Consider the following 16,738-nt stretch of genomic DNA (forward strand, 5'->3'; position numbering starts at 1 on the left):
AGGAGTGAGGTGGGCTCTGTAGAGGCTGAGATGGAGGGGTGAGGTGGACTCTGTGGAGAGGCTGAGATGGAGGGGTGAGGTGGGCTCTGTGGAGGGACTGAGATGGAGGAGTGAGGTGGATTTATGGAGGGACTGAGATTGAGGTGGGTGTGTGCTATTTCAAGGACGGCTACTGTAAAAGGAGGGTCACTGACATTTGGGTAAAGGAGAGTGGCCTAGGCAGCCTGGAATGGAGCATCAAAGCAACTAACTGAGCAACAGATGGGCCATTCCCCTCAGTTTCCCCCAGATCTGGTGGTTTTGGAGGGGACAGGCAGAGCTTCCACTCCTTCACGCTTTGCTCTCTCCAGGACCCCTGTTTTGCCTTACAGAAGCACAGCAGCACCTTCTTCAGTGAGACCCATGGGTGGAACACCCTTTGGACACCCTTTGCCCTGAGTATGAGTCTGGCTGCCTGTGATTCTCAGGGTCACAGGCTTTTGGAAGGAGCATTGGGCAGGCACTGCGCCACCTGCAGGCTCCATGCTCGTCATAGTTAGGCAGCACGATGCTGCACACAGCCCTCACAAGTAGATGAGCACCGCCAAGTTCCAATAAAGGAGCTGCACAAAGGAGAAGATGGCTGGTGGACAGGCAAGCCCTGTGAGCAAGCATAGCTTGCTGCTTCTGTTCTAGGCTTGTGCTGTTGTGGCTTTAATTTTTTTTAAATGTTTCCACACCAACTTTACTTATTTTTTTCCTTCAGCTGTTCAATCCAGGGTCTGGCCTTTTCAAGGGCTACTCTATGTTAGCCTCAACTCACTGCTGACACTTGGCACCTAGTCTTCATTCTGGGACCCCAGAGACATTCCTCCCTGCTGTGACTGTGAATAGATAGCCTTACATCCTTGGCTGTCATTTAACTACACCTCACGGTTCTGCAGTGGGGAGGTGTGCCCCATTGCTGCCCTGTATTTCAGCTTCACAAGAGGTCCCACAGGTGTCTCTCACTTGAAGGGCAAGGGCCAGTGAGACCATGCCAGTCGGGAATTCTGTTACCAGTGAGGTCATGTGTTGCTGCTTCTGTTTCACTCTCTGACCTCTCCTGATCTGTTTGAGACCTGCTCTGCATCCCTGACTCACCTCTGTCTCAAACTCTACTTCTTAGAATGTGTGGGGGTGAGGGGGTTAGTGCTTTCTTGGTCAGCCGTTCTGCACACTAACCACGAGGCTCAAGAGTGTTTGTGCTTTTCTTCTGAAAGCTTTTCCTTTTCACCCTTAAAGGATTTATCTCTCAGCTTCCTGACCCCAGAAACCCTCTAAAGCTGTTTGCAGAAGGTTCTTCACCTCAGAAAAGAACAACAGCCAGCCACACACTGTGCCGCCTGCAGGGCTAGTTTGACTGGATCTGTTTGAGAAGTAAGTGTGTGTGTGTGTGTGTGTGTGTGTGTGTGTGTTAGTACAATTTGAGAGGAGAGGAGGGAGTCGGGGGAGGTTCCAGAAAGAACCAGCTAAAGGGGAAAGATTGCTTGAGTGTGAGTGGTGTTGCATAAAGCCTTTCTCTAAGACTGAAACATTTTGTTCTGTAGGAAGCTCCTTAAGCAGAGGGGTAAACAAGTCAAAATAGCTTCCGGAAGTCCCTGAAACTGACCAAATTCACTAGGCCCCTCCCTGCCAGAATAAGCAATAAAAGCCAAGAGTCTACTGTGCTACAAGGAAGATAAGCTACAAAGAACATTCTCAGAGTTGGCAAAAAGACTCTCAGAGGAGAAAAGCTTCAAAGAAGACTCCAAGACCAGACCAGCTGCCTGGAAGAAGCAAAAACCAGCTGAGCTGTCTGGAAGAAGTTTAGATCAACTGAGGAATCTGAAAAGGACAGTCTCCAACCTGCTGAGCTTCTTGTGTGTTGTGCAGTGTGTTCCAGGTTCCCACCTTTATGAACTATGGCCAGTGCTGGGGTGGGCTTTGATAATACTGCTGTTTTTGAGTCATTTCTACTCCTATAAGTAATTCTTCACCCATACTCCTGTGAGTAACCCCAATAAAATTCATTGGTTCACTAAGCTAGACTCTGGTGGTGTCTGTATTTGGTCTGTTATGGGTTCCCTGCCTGGCACGGGTGGACATGTGTGTTGCATCTCCCCAAAAAGTTTTGTCACACAACAGGTGGCATCATCCTAAAGACTGGGGTGCTGGGACGGAATAGAAAGGGAAAGTCAATCAGCCTCTCTCTGTCCCGCCCTCCCTGCCACCCCCTCTCTTCCTCCCACTCTAGCTCTCTCTCTCTTGCTTTCTCCACCACTCTCTTTCCTTCCCTCCCTTATTTCCTTTCTCCCCATCTCTTCTCTCCTCTGTCTCATTTTTTGTTAGGAGATAGTTTCCTGGGTTCAACAGTCTCAGGAACAAGTTCCATCTCTCTGGCAGAATCAAAACTGAGTTCACGTTCCCAGGACTTGGAACCCAACTCGTGTCCTGCTTCTTCAGATGTTTCCTGTTTGTCTGTTAAGCAGTAAAGGATGTGAAGAGGGAAGATGCTGTGGTCCTCTTGTCTAAACTGAGACACACAAATCATAAATGTGCTGCCTGTCTTGACTTAATTGACTTCGTGCAGCTTGACACTCCCTCATTCCCTGATTATTCTAAAATTCCAGGTCAGAGTCCAGGAGGGGGCTTGAGTCAGCCGCTGACTCAAGGTGACCCAGATACGCACAGTCACCAATGTTAACTTCCTTGTTTAACCCCTTGTGTTAAAATATAATTGGTCAATGCAACGGTCCACTCCAACTGCTGTACTTTGTGTTCCTGTCCTATAAAAATGTTGTACAATCTTCCTTTTGGGACACAGTTCAGATCCTGAACTGGCCGCCTCCCTGAGTGCTCAGAAAATAAAACTTTCATTTTTTTAAGCGTCTGTCTCTGAAGTGAGCTTTCACACTTCCTCCTTCTCTCCCTTCTCTTTCCCCACCTCTCTCTCTCTGCCTCTGTCTCTCTGTCTCTCTGTCTGCCTGTCTCTCTGTCTCTCTGTCTGCCTCTCTCTCTCTCTCTCTCTCTCTCTCTCTCTCTCTCTCTCTTTTTCTCTCTCTCTCTCTCCTTTCCCCCTCCCCTCCATCCCTCTGCCTTCCTCCTTCCAGACTTCCTTAAGGTAAGCAGACTTTCCACAACTCCACCCATCAGGTGTTCCACCTCACCACAGTCTCACGTCAGAGCCAAGGCCTGAACCCTAGAAACTCTGTGTGCTTGTCACTGTGGTGGGAAACTGAGGAAAACAGCATGTTCCAGAAAAGAAGGGCAGTTAGCAGCAACTTGGCAAACTTGGCAAACTTACTGCAGTGTCCTTCCTGCTGATGCTCTTTGAGGCTGACACCCCGGGGTGGAGCCACCTAGAGGTGATCTGTGGGCAGGGCCAAGGTTTCTTTTCTTTGGACTTGGCTATACCCAATTTTTAAAGATGCATATGCATTATTTAAACACTATATTAATCCACAATCTCTGTACAACATAAAGGTGTGTGTGTGTCTGTGTGTCTGTGTGTGTGTGTGTGTGTCTGTGTGTGTGTGTGTGTGTGTGTGTGTATGGGGGTGGGGGAACCCTACCTTATAAAACTGCAGCTGGCAGAGCCAAGCTATCACCAGACAGGCCCCTCCCAGGACACCTGCAATTTGATTTCCTGGAAACACCTGCAAAGCAGTCTACCTCAAAGTTCTGGAATATTGTATATGTACCAGACCCTTGTTCCTCACAGATTCCAAGTTTTACCTACACTGCATTACTCATTCCTCCTCTTAACTAAAACCCTTCAGAGCTGTTCAGGTTTGCAAGGGCGCTTATGCTGCCCTGCTGTCTTCAGCTCATCTGACCCCCATCCAGGCACATTCAAAACACTTTCAATTCATACCAGCCGGGCATAATGATATACATATACCTTTAATCCCAGCACTTGGGAGGCAGAAGCAGGCGAATTGTTATGAGTTTAAGGCTAGCTAATCTGCATAGTTCTGAAACAGCCAGAGCAACATAGCAAGACCCTATCTCAACAAAGCAAAACAAACAAAAAGTTTCCAATTTTTTTGAACACACATCCACATATGTATACACGGCTAAATTACAGAAATGATAAAGAATTGCCATAGAGACTTCTGGTCATCCAGAATATAGAAAGCAAACATGTAAAGGAAGCCCGTCTGAGAGAAAATAGCCTTCACCAAGAATGCTTCCGGGCGAACTGGATGTGCACACAGGGAAGACTGACTGTGACGTCTGCCTCACGTCTGCTCAGATGGTGCCTTCCACACAGTTGCAGATGTGTGTGGGACGTGAAAACAGAAAGCTCTTAGGCCTGGAAAGGGCTGCTCTTCAAGTGAGCCATTATCAATCAGGCTGAATTGAAAAGAAGGCCTTCTGTCATGAAAGAGAGGCTTAGAGGGAGGGTTAGTTGGTTATAGCTTCTGTGAGGATTCCTGTCCAGAAACAATCATAGTTCACAGAAAAGTCAGCTCCACAGAGAGATGCTATACCTCACAGAGTGTGTGTTAATTATTTTTCTTGTTACCTGACGGAGCAACTTAAAAAAGAGTTTGTTCTGGGTCTCAGTTCAAGGGTTCAGTCCATCATGGTGGGGAAAGTGTGTGCCTACAGTTAGGAAGCAGAGCCATGAATGCTGGTGCCCAGCACGCTCTCCTCTGCATTCAGAGTAGGACCCAGTCCATGGGATGTTACCACTCATCAGACTGGGTCTTCCCACCCCACTTACACTAATCTAGAAACTCCCTGGCAAATATACCCAGCGGTTTGTTTCCACATTGAGTCTAAATCTCATCATGGTGACAGTCAGGACGAACCATCACACAGTGATATTGGCAAAGAACATGGAAGAGTGCTGCATTTCTTCAACCATGAACAGGATGCCAAAGAAATCACAATGTGAAGCCACTCCCCACCCCACCAACAGCCGAGATCAGACAGCAGTGTTCTGTGGGGTGTCATCTTAGGCTATTAGATTTGGGGTTATTTGTTCTGCAACTATAGCTAGCTAATGCACTCATTTGGGAAGGCTCTTAGGAATGTTTTAGAGGGTGGCAGAGATACCTTTGGGAGTCAGGGTTTTAGAGACTTATTTTTAAATTATATGTGTGGGGTGGGTGCAGGTACAGGAAACCTCCACAGGGCATCCGAGCCTTTGGAGCTAGAGTTACAGGGGATTGGGAATCACCAGATATGGGTACTAGGAACTGAATTTAACTCTCCTACAAGAGCAGTACGTTCTTTTTAATCACTGAATCATCTCTCCAGCCCACTGGGACTCAGAGTTTTAGAGTTGACTGGTATTTTCTATTTGGATGTAGTGTGCAGGGTACCCTGTAGTCCCAGTACCAAGAGGCCAGACAGGAAGACTGTGAGTTTGAGGTCAGCCTGGGCTACATAGTAAGACATGTTTTTTAAAAATCAAAAAGCATTGAACAAATTAAAGTTTTTGGTAGACTTTCAATTTTAATTGAATTTTTTCATAATGGCTCTGATCCCCACTTTCCTTGGCTGAGGCCAGCTCTGCTTCAGACTACAGATTTCTTCCCAGCCCTGGCCAGCTCTGGCTCCTCTGGGTCAGTGCTTCACTGAAGCTTCTGTGCCCTGTGCCGGATGCTGAGGAGGAAAGGCAATTCATGCGAGAAAATGCTTGCAGGCAAACACGCACCAGTGTGTCACAGAGATGGGGTCTGACCTTTAAAACCAATTATCTGCACAGACAAAAGCTGAACCCTGAGCTGCCACCTATGGGACACACTGCACAAGCTTTGTGAAGCACACCAGCTGCATAGTCTGCTGCTACCCTTTGCGTGATCAAACCGTACTGTGTCCCTAGAGCCTTCTACTTGGGGCCCAATACACTGCCACAGCCTTGCCCACAGATTCCAGGACTGTCTTTGATGGGACCCAGCAAGGGCAGGAACTGGCCCTTGCATTGGCCTTTTGACAGGACAGTCTGCCAGGCTGTTCCTTGGTTGTGCACTGTTTTAAAGAGCAGGAACCCTCTATTGTAACAGCCATCCTAGGCTCAGGGGAGGGAAAGGTGACTCTGGCCAGCTTGCAGCAGCCCTCAGGAGGAGGATCTTGGCTTTTGAAGTGTATGGCATTAGGAGGCCATGGGCAGAGAGAAGTGCTGTAGTACATACCTATAACATAGCAGCCATCATGATTACCTCTGTGGGCCCCATTGCCTGGCAGGACCAGATTGTATTTTAAACAGGAAGTGCTCCCCTACATTGACCAAACTTCCTAGCATGCTGGAGAAGACACTTGCTACTCACTGCCACTTCAGACCAAAGGGTGCCCTAACTCACGACCGTAGGGCATTTCCTTCTGTGTATGAAGTTGAGGCTGTGTCCCCAGGTCATTTAGGAGTCCAGGTAGATAGAGGATTTACTATGAGAATAGGTGATCTCCAAGAGGAAGAAGGTCCTTCAGAAAGGGGTCTAAGGTACTGTCTCTGGCCACATCCAGTTATAGAGGAGGTCTGTGACCATGGTGTCACCAGAGATGCATGCCAGGCTCCTGCTAGCAGAGAGTGGCTGCTGTGACTTGGCTTGCTCTCCCCAACTCTGAGGGCATGTCCCAGAGAGATCCCCTTCAGGAAGATTGGCTGGTGGCCGAGTGGGAAAAGAGCACAGTTGGATAACTGTATGCAGTCATCCCGGACTAATAGCGTGTGTGTGTGTGTGTGTGTGTGTGTGTGTGTGAAAGAGAGAGAGAGAGAGAGAGAGAGAGAGAGAGAGAGAGAGAGAGAGAGAGAGAGATATCCAGGTATCCAGGGCCACCTCCTCAGTGCTTTGGGAACCCGGGGTCACAAGCCACTTTGATTGCCTCTCTCCACCTCCTAAGCCCCGTTTCCATTTCCTGTCTCTACCCACATACCCTTTACCAGCCACAGAAGGTCTTTGGTGTCTTTGACACACAGCTTAGCCGCTAACATTCATTCTGGGGTTCCAGCATCACAAACCCCTTTTCTGTGTGTATATATGTGCTCCGTTCACCTCTCCTTTGTGTGTGTGCATGTGTGTATAGTGTGTATTTTACATGATCAAAATAATTTAAATACAAACCACATCTAGATCTCTTCATGTTTTGGCTCCCATGCTTGACCTTAAGAGTTCTTGCTCCTTTGCTGACTTTGTGTGTGTATACCTGTTAGCGCAGAGGCCAGAGGTCAGAGGTCAGAGGTTAAAGGTCCCAGTCACTGTGTTATTTTTTTGAGACAGGGTCTCTCACTGGACCTGGAGCTCCTTGGTTTTGGTTAGACTGGCCAGTGAGCTCCAAGGATCCTCCTGTCCCAGTCCTGGGGCCACCTTTTTAAAGTGAGTGCTGGCGATCTGAACTCAAGCCCTTCTCATCTGTGGACAAACACTTTACTCAGTTGCTGGGCCACCTCCTCCCCTGTTCTCCACCCAACCCACCCTTGCTGAATTTTTAATCCAAATGAACCTAGCCTTTGCTCAGAGCATGGTTCAGGCTGTAGTCTAACAGCCGGATTGGAGCTTGGAGGCTGATTTAGAGTCATTTGTCATGGTCATCACTGTCTGCCCCAGGATCACACAGGCAGCAAGGGTGTCTCCCGGGGAACAGGTCTGTGTTTCTCCAGGGGCCAACTGGACATCCATGGGGACCAGTAGACTCTACCTACCTCCCCACTTGTCATGTGAGAGTCAAGACTCAGTGCTAAAACCAAAGTCAAGAACACTGGCTCTATTTTTGACAAGTGAGTCTACCCCAGACACACTTAAACAAAGTGCTAGGCTCCACTGGGCAAGAAAGGACTCAGTCCACCATGGCACCCTCCATGTCAGAAAGAGGCAGCAGCCTGCAGGTCTGCCTTGTGGCCATTTTCTAGGGACACAGCTCAGCCTGAGAAGGAAGGAAGGAAGGAAAAGTGATGCATGCTGCAACCTGGAGACAACCTGGCTGTAAAAAGAGAAATGGGCTCAGTGTCTGTGAAATTACCCAGCTCAGGCAAGCTGGATGACAGGGAGCAGAGGCAGTCAGCAGGTGGGAAGGTACCTAATGGTGACCTGTGAGGTATAGGGAGGCGGACATTCTCTGCAGGTGGATGGAGGTGATGGCCAGTTCTGTGTTTGCTCCATGCCCTGTACTGTACACTCCGCAGTGGGTGAGATCATGAGGCCTACGCTCCGTCTCTACTGTCATAATTAAAAATTGGTGACATAAAACTTTCTCTGAGATTGGGCCTTTTTTTCACAGAGTCCTGCAAGTTGTCCTTTAATGTTCACATGCCGGGTGGAGAGCCCGGCATAGTAGCGCAAACCTGCCATCCTAGCATTTAAGAGGCAGAGGCGTAAGGACCAGGATTCGAGGCTGCCCTGAGATACAGGAAATTATGTCTCACTAAACCAGCAAAACAAGAAGTATTCAGTAGCCCACCTGGGTGGTTTCAGTTTCTCTCAAGCAGTGAAAATCATGCAACCCACAGCCCCATTCTTCTTCCTCACAGAAGGCACAGCAAGTACTTGCCCAGTCCACACTGTCCTTCCTGTTCAGTGAAGATGGAGATCAAGTCTGAAGGCAGAAGAGGTGCCTCTGACTCCTGTGTGGGTGGCCTTACCCCAGCCCTGTGAATGTGACTCAAGGAGATCAGGACTTTTCTGAGGGGATGCACTTAAGATGAAGCCCTCACGTGCATTTAGGTCTCCTTGTGAAGAGGATCTGGGGCAGAGATGACATCTCAAAAAGGACCAATAATGGCAGAGATTGTCCCAATGCCTCCTCACCCAATGGGCACCAGACATAGTCAGCAGGTACCAGAAGCTGGCCTGGGGGATGGGGTAGGACTCTAGGCACTGTTCAGGAGGGGACAGCTCTGCCCACATCTTGAACCTGGACTTTCTGGCACTGTGAAGTAATATATACTACCATTGCTCAGGCCTCTGTGTGGGAACAGATCCAAGTGGCTTATGACAGCAAAGCCATACTCTTCCCGGTGGACCCCGTCTCTTCTCATCAGACATCAAGTGTGTCTGCGGAGGCAGCTCCCATCATGCTCTGGTGTAAAATCTCAGTCACATGGTACTCTACTCCCACAGTCACTCACACTGACCGAAGAGGGTTGTGAGATCACCTACCCTATAGCCCACCTTCCACCCTCCATCACACCCTTCCCACATGCAAAATGTCTTCACTCCCAACATTCCCAAAGTCCCGTGAATTCCAGTATTGCCTCTGGGTCCCAGGTCTCTACCTTCTCTGAGGTTGAGCCTTTTTCACAGAGTCCTGCGAGTTGTCCTTTCATCTTCACATGCATGACCTTCATATGCCTGCCCACCCAAGGCAAGGGAAAAATGAAAACACACGCCCAACCTAGCGGGTTTTTACTGCACTCAGAGGCAGGCACAGCCATCATGAGAAGTAAATACTTGCATACTGTCCTTGTGCCCTGACAGCCACTTCTCTTCCACTGCTTTGACTAGTTTTGTGTGCCAACTCCATACAAGCTAGAGTCATCGGAGAGGAAGGAGCCTCAATTGAGAAAAAAAATGCCTCCATGAGATCCATCTGTAAGTCATTTTCTCAATTAGTAATGGATGGGGGAGGGCCCAGCCAGTAGGCAGCACCCTTCCACGACTCCTACATCAGCTCCTGCCTCTAGGTTCCAGCCCCGCTTGAGTTCCTATCCTGACTTCCTTCTGTGATGCACATCAATGTGCAAGTGTAAGTCAAATAAACCTGAAGTGGAAATTTCTGGTTTCTCTGGAAACTCAGTTGTGTCGAGTGATGTTTTCCGAAAGAGTGTGAGAGGCTGTTTTGCTGAAGCAGACACATGAGAAGGCATATGTTTTGCTGGAGCTGACACTTGAGAGAAGGCATGATGTTTAAGCAGAATATAAATATAACCTCTCAGACAGTGAGAAGACACTCTGGTGTTGCTAAACTGTGCAACGCTTTGCTGATCTTCTTTGGTCTTCACTTCGTAGAGAGAAATGAACTTCTTATGGTATTCCGGCTGATTCTTGCTGATTCTGCTGACTCGTGCTGATTTGGCAAATCCTTGGGGTTTCAACTGGATGGAGCCACTGTTATTGATTTGTGTTTGGTGTTTGCTATTGGACTGAACTGCTGATATCCTGACAATGAAGATTGGTACTGTCCACAAAGGACTGCTTCTAAACAGGTCCATGGTCCTCCTATTTAACCTTCTTTCTCCACTACCCCTGGGCAGCGGGATATAAGGGAGGTTGAAACATTTAAGAACCCTAATTAAAGTAGGTTTTGAAGATGTAAGCCAACATAAACCCTTTCCTCCCCCGACTTGCTTTTTGGTCATGGTGTTTCATTTAGGCAATAGAAACTTTAACTAAGATACCCACCCAGCACACTAACTTACTTTCCCTTGCTGCTCTGGAAACTCTGTGTAAATGGGATCTTACAGTCCCTGGCCTGTTGTAAATGGCCTCTTTTGCTTGACATCAGATTTTTAAAGGTACACCTGTGCTGTGTCCTATTTCAGAATGTCATTCCACACTGTATAGCCAGACCACATTTCGCTCACTTGACATTTGATGAGAGATTGGGCCATCCCGACCTTTGGCTTCTCTGAACATCTGTGTCTGTACCTTTGTGTGGACACTGGCTTTCATTTCTTTTAGATATTGTATTAGTCACTTTTCTTACTGCTCCAACAAATGCTGGACAGAAGCAACTTAAGGGAGGGTGCTGTCTGGCCCATGGTTTGAGGGTACAGTTCATCCTGGTGGGAAAGCAAGAGGGGGCAGGAGGCAGTGGGGTTACATCCTGTCCACTGTCAGCAGAGGCAGCTTGTTACATTGTGTTTTCCAGTCAGGAAGCAGAGCTTGCTGGAGCATAGCCTCTGGGAGCGTAGCTTGCTTTCTCCTTTTTATTCAGTCTGTGACTACAGCCCATAGGATGGTGCTAGTCTCACAGACAGGCCTCGGGGCATCTCCAAAGTGAATTTGAATCCAGTCAGGCTGACAGGGGAGATTCACCACTCTAGGGTGTGCATCCAGAATGGGTACGCTGGGCATCCTGGAGTTCTACAGGGAGAAAGGAGCAGACTAGCTTCCAGAGCCGTTGGAGCGAGCCCCACATCCTTTATTCCTCCTGTCCATGTGGACTCATGTCATTATATCCTTTTGGTTTTGATCTGCAGTTCTCGGCTGGCTAACGAGCCCAGCATCTCTTCATAGGCCTCTGCGGAACACCTGCCGAGGTCGCTGCCTCTTTACATTTTCATTGCAGGACTGCTTTCTGCATTCTGATACAATCTCTTAGCAGATGTGTGGTTTAAAGTGTTTCCTCATAGTCTTCCTGCTCCTGGAGCCTGTGCTTTGATAAGCAGTGTTTTGGGTTTGATGAATCTCCTGTGCCCGTCATTTTTGTTGTTGTTACCGCTGCTGCTCATGTTTTTGTTTCTGTGTTGATGCTAAATCTGAGATCTTGAGGATGCAGCCCTGTGTCTTCTCACTGCATGCGTGCCCATCACTGGCCCGAAGCTTGCCAATTCAGCCTGGCTGGCTAGCCAGAAAGCCCCAGGGATCCTCCTGTCACTGCCTCTTGGGTGCTGAGATCACACACATGGGTTCTAGGGATCAAACTCAGATCCCCCTGTGTGTGCAGCAAGCATGTGACTGACTGACTGTTTCCCCAGCTCCCACTCTATGTCTTCTAAGGGTGGGATAGCCTGTACTCCTCCAGGCAGCCATCTGATCCTCTGTAAGGACACCAACCAAGCAGTCCCAGCTATAACACAGAGAGGGTTCATCCTACTGCAACTTGCAGAGCTGTCAGGGTGGGTGGGGGGGCCCTAGAATCAGTGTCGGGGAGTACTCAGAGAGGCAGAGCCTAGGTCAATTTCAACAATCTAGAAGCTTCAAAGGGCAGTTGAGAGACCAGCCCCCTTAAGGGGTTGCAATAGAATGGGAATGAGCAGGGAGGGTCTTAAGGAGGAGGGCTTTCTGCCTTATGGAGGCCAGGCAGGAACTCTCAGAGTTGGAATCAGAACAGCTCCCCTCCCTCATCCCCACTCCTACCTCCACACAGGGAAGAGCTGGTGGAGGTTGGGGAGGATCTCTGGTAGTTAGATTATAACCAAAGATCCGAAGAGCCTTGGGCCTCTGTGGGCACCGAGTCCTGGACCACTCCTCTCCTTGTTCTGGAGATCCTGCTTCAGGCTCCCTTTGCCTGGCTAGTGGCCATCTTTGTATCCAGGTCCTAATTCTGCTGTCACCTCTTTTGAACCGCATTCCAGGATTGCCCACTCTAGTTTCTCCATGTCCCCTCTGTTCCCCGCTTCCCCCTGGCATGGGCACACTGGGAGATCTTTGCTTTCCCCTGGGCTCTGATGGAGCTGTTTTCCCTTCTGTCCTCCCTCATCCCTGCCTCCTTGCTGGGAGCATTCATCCCCATCGCTTTGCTGATTCCCCCACACTGGGATAATTGCCGAGCTGGCAGAGGCCTGGCAGAACCTGATGCCCTGGTGAGTCCAGCCTCCTTCTGCACCCCCTGCCTTCAGTTCTTCCAAGCCAGCCTGATTTAGGGTCTTACTGGGCCTATTTGCCAGGTGTCTGGCCCTGTCTGGAACGAGTGGTTTGCCTCAAGGTGATAAACGGGGCACAGTGGGGCTCAGCTTGGAGCCAGCGGGTGTGAATGGTGCAGACTTCAGCCAAGAAAGCATTTACAATACAACCCCCAGCCCTGATTTTCCTTTGTTCTTGGAGCTCTCTTCACACACTATTTATGTTTTGAGAAATCAATGCAACAAGTCCTGTTCAATATGCCCTTTAGCTGGAAAGATGAGACTCTCTTGGTCCCTTAATTTGTCTTCCTCCCAGAAGGCAAATACCCACCTTGAGGGGATCATGGTGTGGTCTGTCAGGGCTCAGGAAGAGCAACCTTGTACCATGCTGTTCCATGTCACTGGGGGGAAGTCTGGTGTCCTTGACTCATGAGTATTCTGAGTGACTAACATGGCTCAGTGTGGCCTCCCTGGGGCTTTCACTGAGCTGAGCTGTTAGGTACTCCACCAACACGGTGCCAGCTGAAGGAAAACCCACCCAACCCTTTCCTGATGCTCTGCAGGACCAGGTGTGGCCCCGCAGACCCTGCAAGGTTGAGCAGCCAAGGAAACAGGATGGCAAGATGAGGGTTAGATATTCCCAGCCACGGAGATATTCCCTGCTCTAGTTGTCCTGGCTCCTCCTATGGTACCCCTTCTGTCTTCCTCTGAGCTACCTTAACTGGAATTCTTCTGGGGCACCGGATTAGACTCTCTTAACCTTCTGAGGTTTAGGAAATGCCCTGTGCTGAGTGAGCTGGTGCCCACACCCTGGCTATGCAAGTGGGCAGGCACCCTCTGCATGCCTGTGTCTGTATGCATACATGTGCGTGCACGTATGTTATGTTTTCTTAGTGCACATGTGCAAGGGCATGCATGCATATGCTCTGTGGGAACATGAGTGAAGAAGTACGTATGCATGCTTCATGCAAGCACATGTATGAAGGCACTCATGTGTATGCACATGCATGAGATCACATACATGTGTGTCCTGTAAATGCAGATGTGAAGGGTGGAAGCTCATGGCTCAAAAGTGATGCATTTGAGCGTCAAGCTGACAAGGAGTAAAGTTGTGATGGTTGGCGTTAGCATTAACGGTCAACTTGACGGACTATAGAATTACTGGTGAGCCGGGCCTCTGGGCATGTCTGTGGGGGATTTTTTTGACTGCAGTAATGGAGGTGGGAAGAGCCTCCCGTAGTGGGCGGCACCATCCCTGGCTGGGGCCTGGACTGTGTACGTGGAGAAAGGGAGCTGGCCAGCAGCAGCAATGTCACCCTCAACTTCCTGACTGCAGATGAGATCTGAGAGCCGCTTCAAGCCCCTGCTGCTTTGATTTGTAGCTCAATGGTACAAGATGCCGTGATAGACTGTGCCTTGACCTGTGGGCTGAAGTAAGCCCCCTTTCCCTTGGGTTGCTTTTTATCATCGTGTTTTGGCACAGCAACAGGAAAAAAGACCAACGAAAGCACTGTTCTGCCCAGGCTGCAGCCTGCACATGACTGTTGGGTACAGGGCTATGGCACAGGAGGCTTGGGATCTGGGTTTCCTAGTTCAAGCCTTGCCTCTGCCACAGCAGGCTCCCAAACTTTGAAGGTTCAGAACACCTCTGTTCCCAGCTTTTACTTCTATAGAAAGGGATCCCCTTCCCCTCGATAGCCCAGTGGAAAGCTAATGGGATGGAGTAAGACAGTGATGTACAGAGTGGCTCGGTGTCTGAGCTGATGGGTCCACAGACTTCCCTCTGTGTAAGCAGAGCCTCAGCTGAGCTGTCCACTGGGGCCCCTCATAGTCTTCCTCAGCCTTGTAGTTTGTCCTAAGGGAGTGACCAGGAAGCCTGGCCTCTACCACTCTCCCTGTGCCCATGGCCTGGGCTGGAGTCAGGGCTTAGGATGCACATCCCGGGTAAGTGACAAACGGTAGCATCCTAGCTCCTCCACTGTTGCATGAGGGTGCTTCTCAGCTTGGTGGCCTGGGCTGCTGAGAACCAGGGAGCTTCAGTGATTATCGTTATACCGAGGGAGATTTCTCCAGGGATTCAGGGCCTGGCCACTGCTGTGTGACAGTCACCCTCTGATTCTTCCTTCTCCTTTGCTCCCTGCCCTCTTTCCTTGCCCCATCCCTGACATCCATCTAAGCCCTGGTGTTGTGAGATCTATTCATACTCGTCCCTACTGTGATCTTGTGCTCTCTCACAGGGATCCAGACCAAGACTGTTCCATTCATGTACATGTGTGGAAGGAGGTGTGTGTGTGTGTGTGTGTGTGTGTGTGTATGCTGGCGGGAGGAGACAACTCACAGTTAGGAAGAGGCCTGGAGTACCTATCAGTTCCCCATTTCCTAGCTGGATCATGGCGTCATCTCAGTCACACCTGCCCCCCTCTAAACTGGGCTCGCATGCTCTTCACAGCACTGTGGAAGACCAGCTGCAGTTGTGGCTGCTTGAGATCTTTGGAAATAGCACAGACCTCTTTGGATTTCTGCTTTATTGCGTGTGTCTCATGTAAACCAAATGTTCCTGTTTAAACATTAAAAATTAAAAACCCACCAAACTAAAACTCACCCACTGAGAAAAGTTGAAACACGTACGCATCTATAAAACACAAAGCCTCTCACTGAGTCTTAAGGACTGGTACTGCCGCTTGCATTTAAATCTGCTATAGAAGCAGAGATAAGAAGAGGGGAGTCTCAGGCCAGGGAAGCTGGCTCCACATGCCCACAGCTGTGTGTTCTGGGCAAGTCCTGTGCCCGAGGAGCTTGGTTTTTCTGGTTTATGGCTGGGCTCTCTCCTCCCCAGGCTGGACTGCCCTCTCTCCCTTATCTCCACTGCTGGGTAGGGTGACCCCTGGCTGCCTCACTGGGATTCCACAGATGAGGAGGCGGAGCTAGCTCTGGTCATAGGTAGGGTTTTTTTTTTTATACAAAGGCTGAGAGGCTCCTGTCAGGATTCCAGGGGCAGTTTTCACAGGAAATAAGCCATATATTTTGGGCTTCCCTGCTTGGTTTGCTAAAGGGATCTAATACAATCTATTCTGTGTCTTTCAAGTCATCTGTCCAGAGACTTTTAAAAACTGTAACAAAATACACACAGCAAAAAATATTTCCATAATAATTTTTAAAATGTCCATAATAATTTTTAAAATGTCCATAATAATTTTTAATGTTAGTTCAGGGACATTAATTATGTCCATATTGCTCTGTGACCATTACCCTGTCTGTCTCCAGAATTATTTATTATGTTTTCTTGGTCCCACTTCCTGTCTCTTTTCTTTTGAGACAAGGTCTCATATAGCTTAATCTGGCCTCAGATGCAGTATGTAGCTGAGAGTGGCCTTGACCCTCTGATTCTCTGTGTGTCTGGTTTTCCAGAGCCATTCACCTCACTGACTCCTGTAGGACAAGCTACAAGGCTGAGGGAGACTATGAGGCTTCCCGTCTATCTCCTTCTGTGGTCTTGGCACCCATCATCCCGCTGAAATGTGCCTCTGATCCACATGTGCCCTTTAGGCTGTGAGCAGATTATGCTGGGTGCTACAGAGTGACTGTGAATACTGGCTGGTCTTTCTAGATGGGAAACTGGAAAATGGAATTAGCTCGGAAGTCAGGCATGGTTACTTATCTGCTCTTGACAACTGCCTTGGCAGTGACTTCCTAGACAGGTACCAGGAAGGGGGCACACGCTCTCAGTGCCCATTGCTGGCAGTGGACAGTTCATGTCATAGGGAGGTGCAGGGTTGGCACTGCGCTCTGCTGAACTGGCCTTGGTTCTGTCTCTCTTGCAGACCAGTGTGGTCAGCTTTTCAGCTCAGCTGTGTGTGGCATTTTTTCCTGGCAGGCCCGGCTCAGAGGTTCCTGGAACTCAGACTGTAGAGCCAGCAGGCATCCCCGACCTTCTCGTTCCATGCACAGAAGTGGGGAGGTGGTTTGGTGCCAAGAGCAGTCATACATCCAGGGGAAGCCTGGTTATATTGGAGGCTGGAGGCCAAGGGGACCCAAATGAGGGCAGAGAAGCAGGCCAGGGAAAGGAGGGGAGGGGAGGGAAGGAGAGCGGAGGGGAGGGGAGGGCAGAGGCTTGGAAGAGGATGTGGAGATGCTGAGGATGGCAGAGGCCCCAAACATGTTTCATCTGCTAACTGATTGAAGTAAAAACAGCTCCTCTTTAAAGAACACCGTGAAGTCTATCACTGA

The sequence above is a fragment of the Grammomys surdaster genome, unplaced genomic scaffold (assembly GCF_004785775.1).
Source record: "Grammomys surdaster isolate TR1022 unplaced genomic scaffold, NIH_TR_1.0 126187, whole genome shotgun sequence".
Lineage (NCBI taxonomy): Eukaryota > Metazoa > Chordata > Mammalia > Rodentia > Muridae > Grammomys > Grammomys surdaster.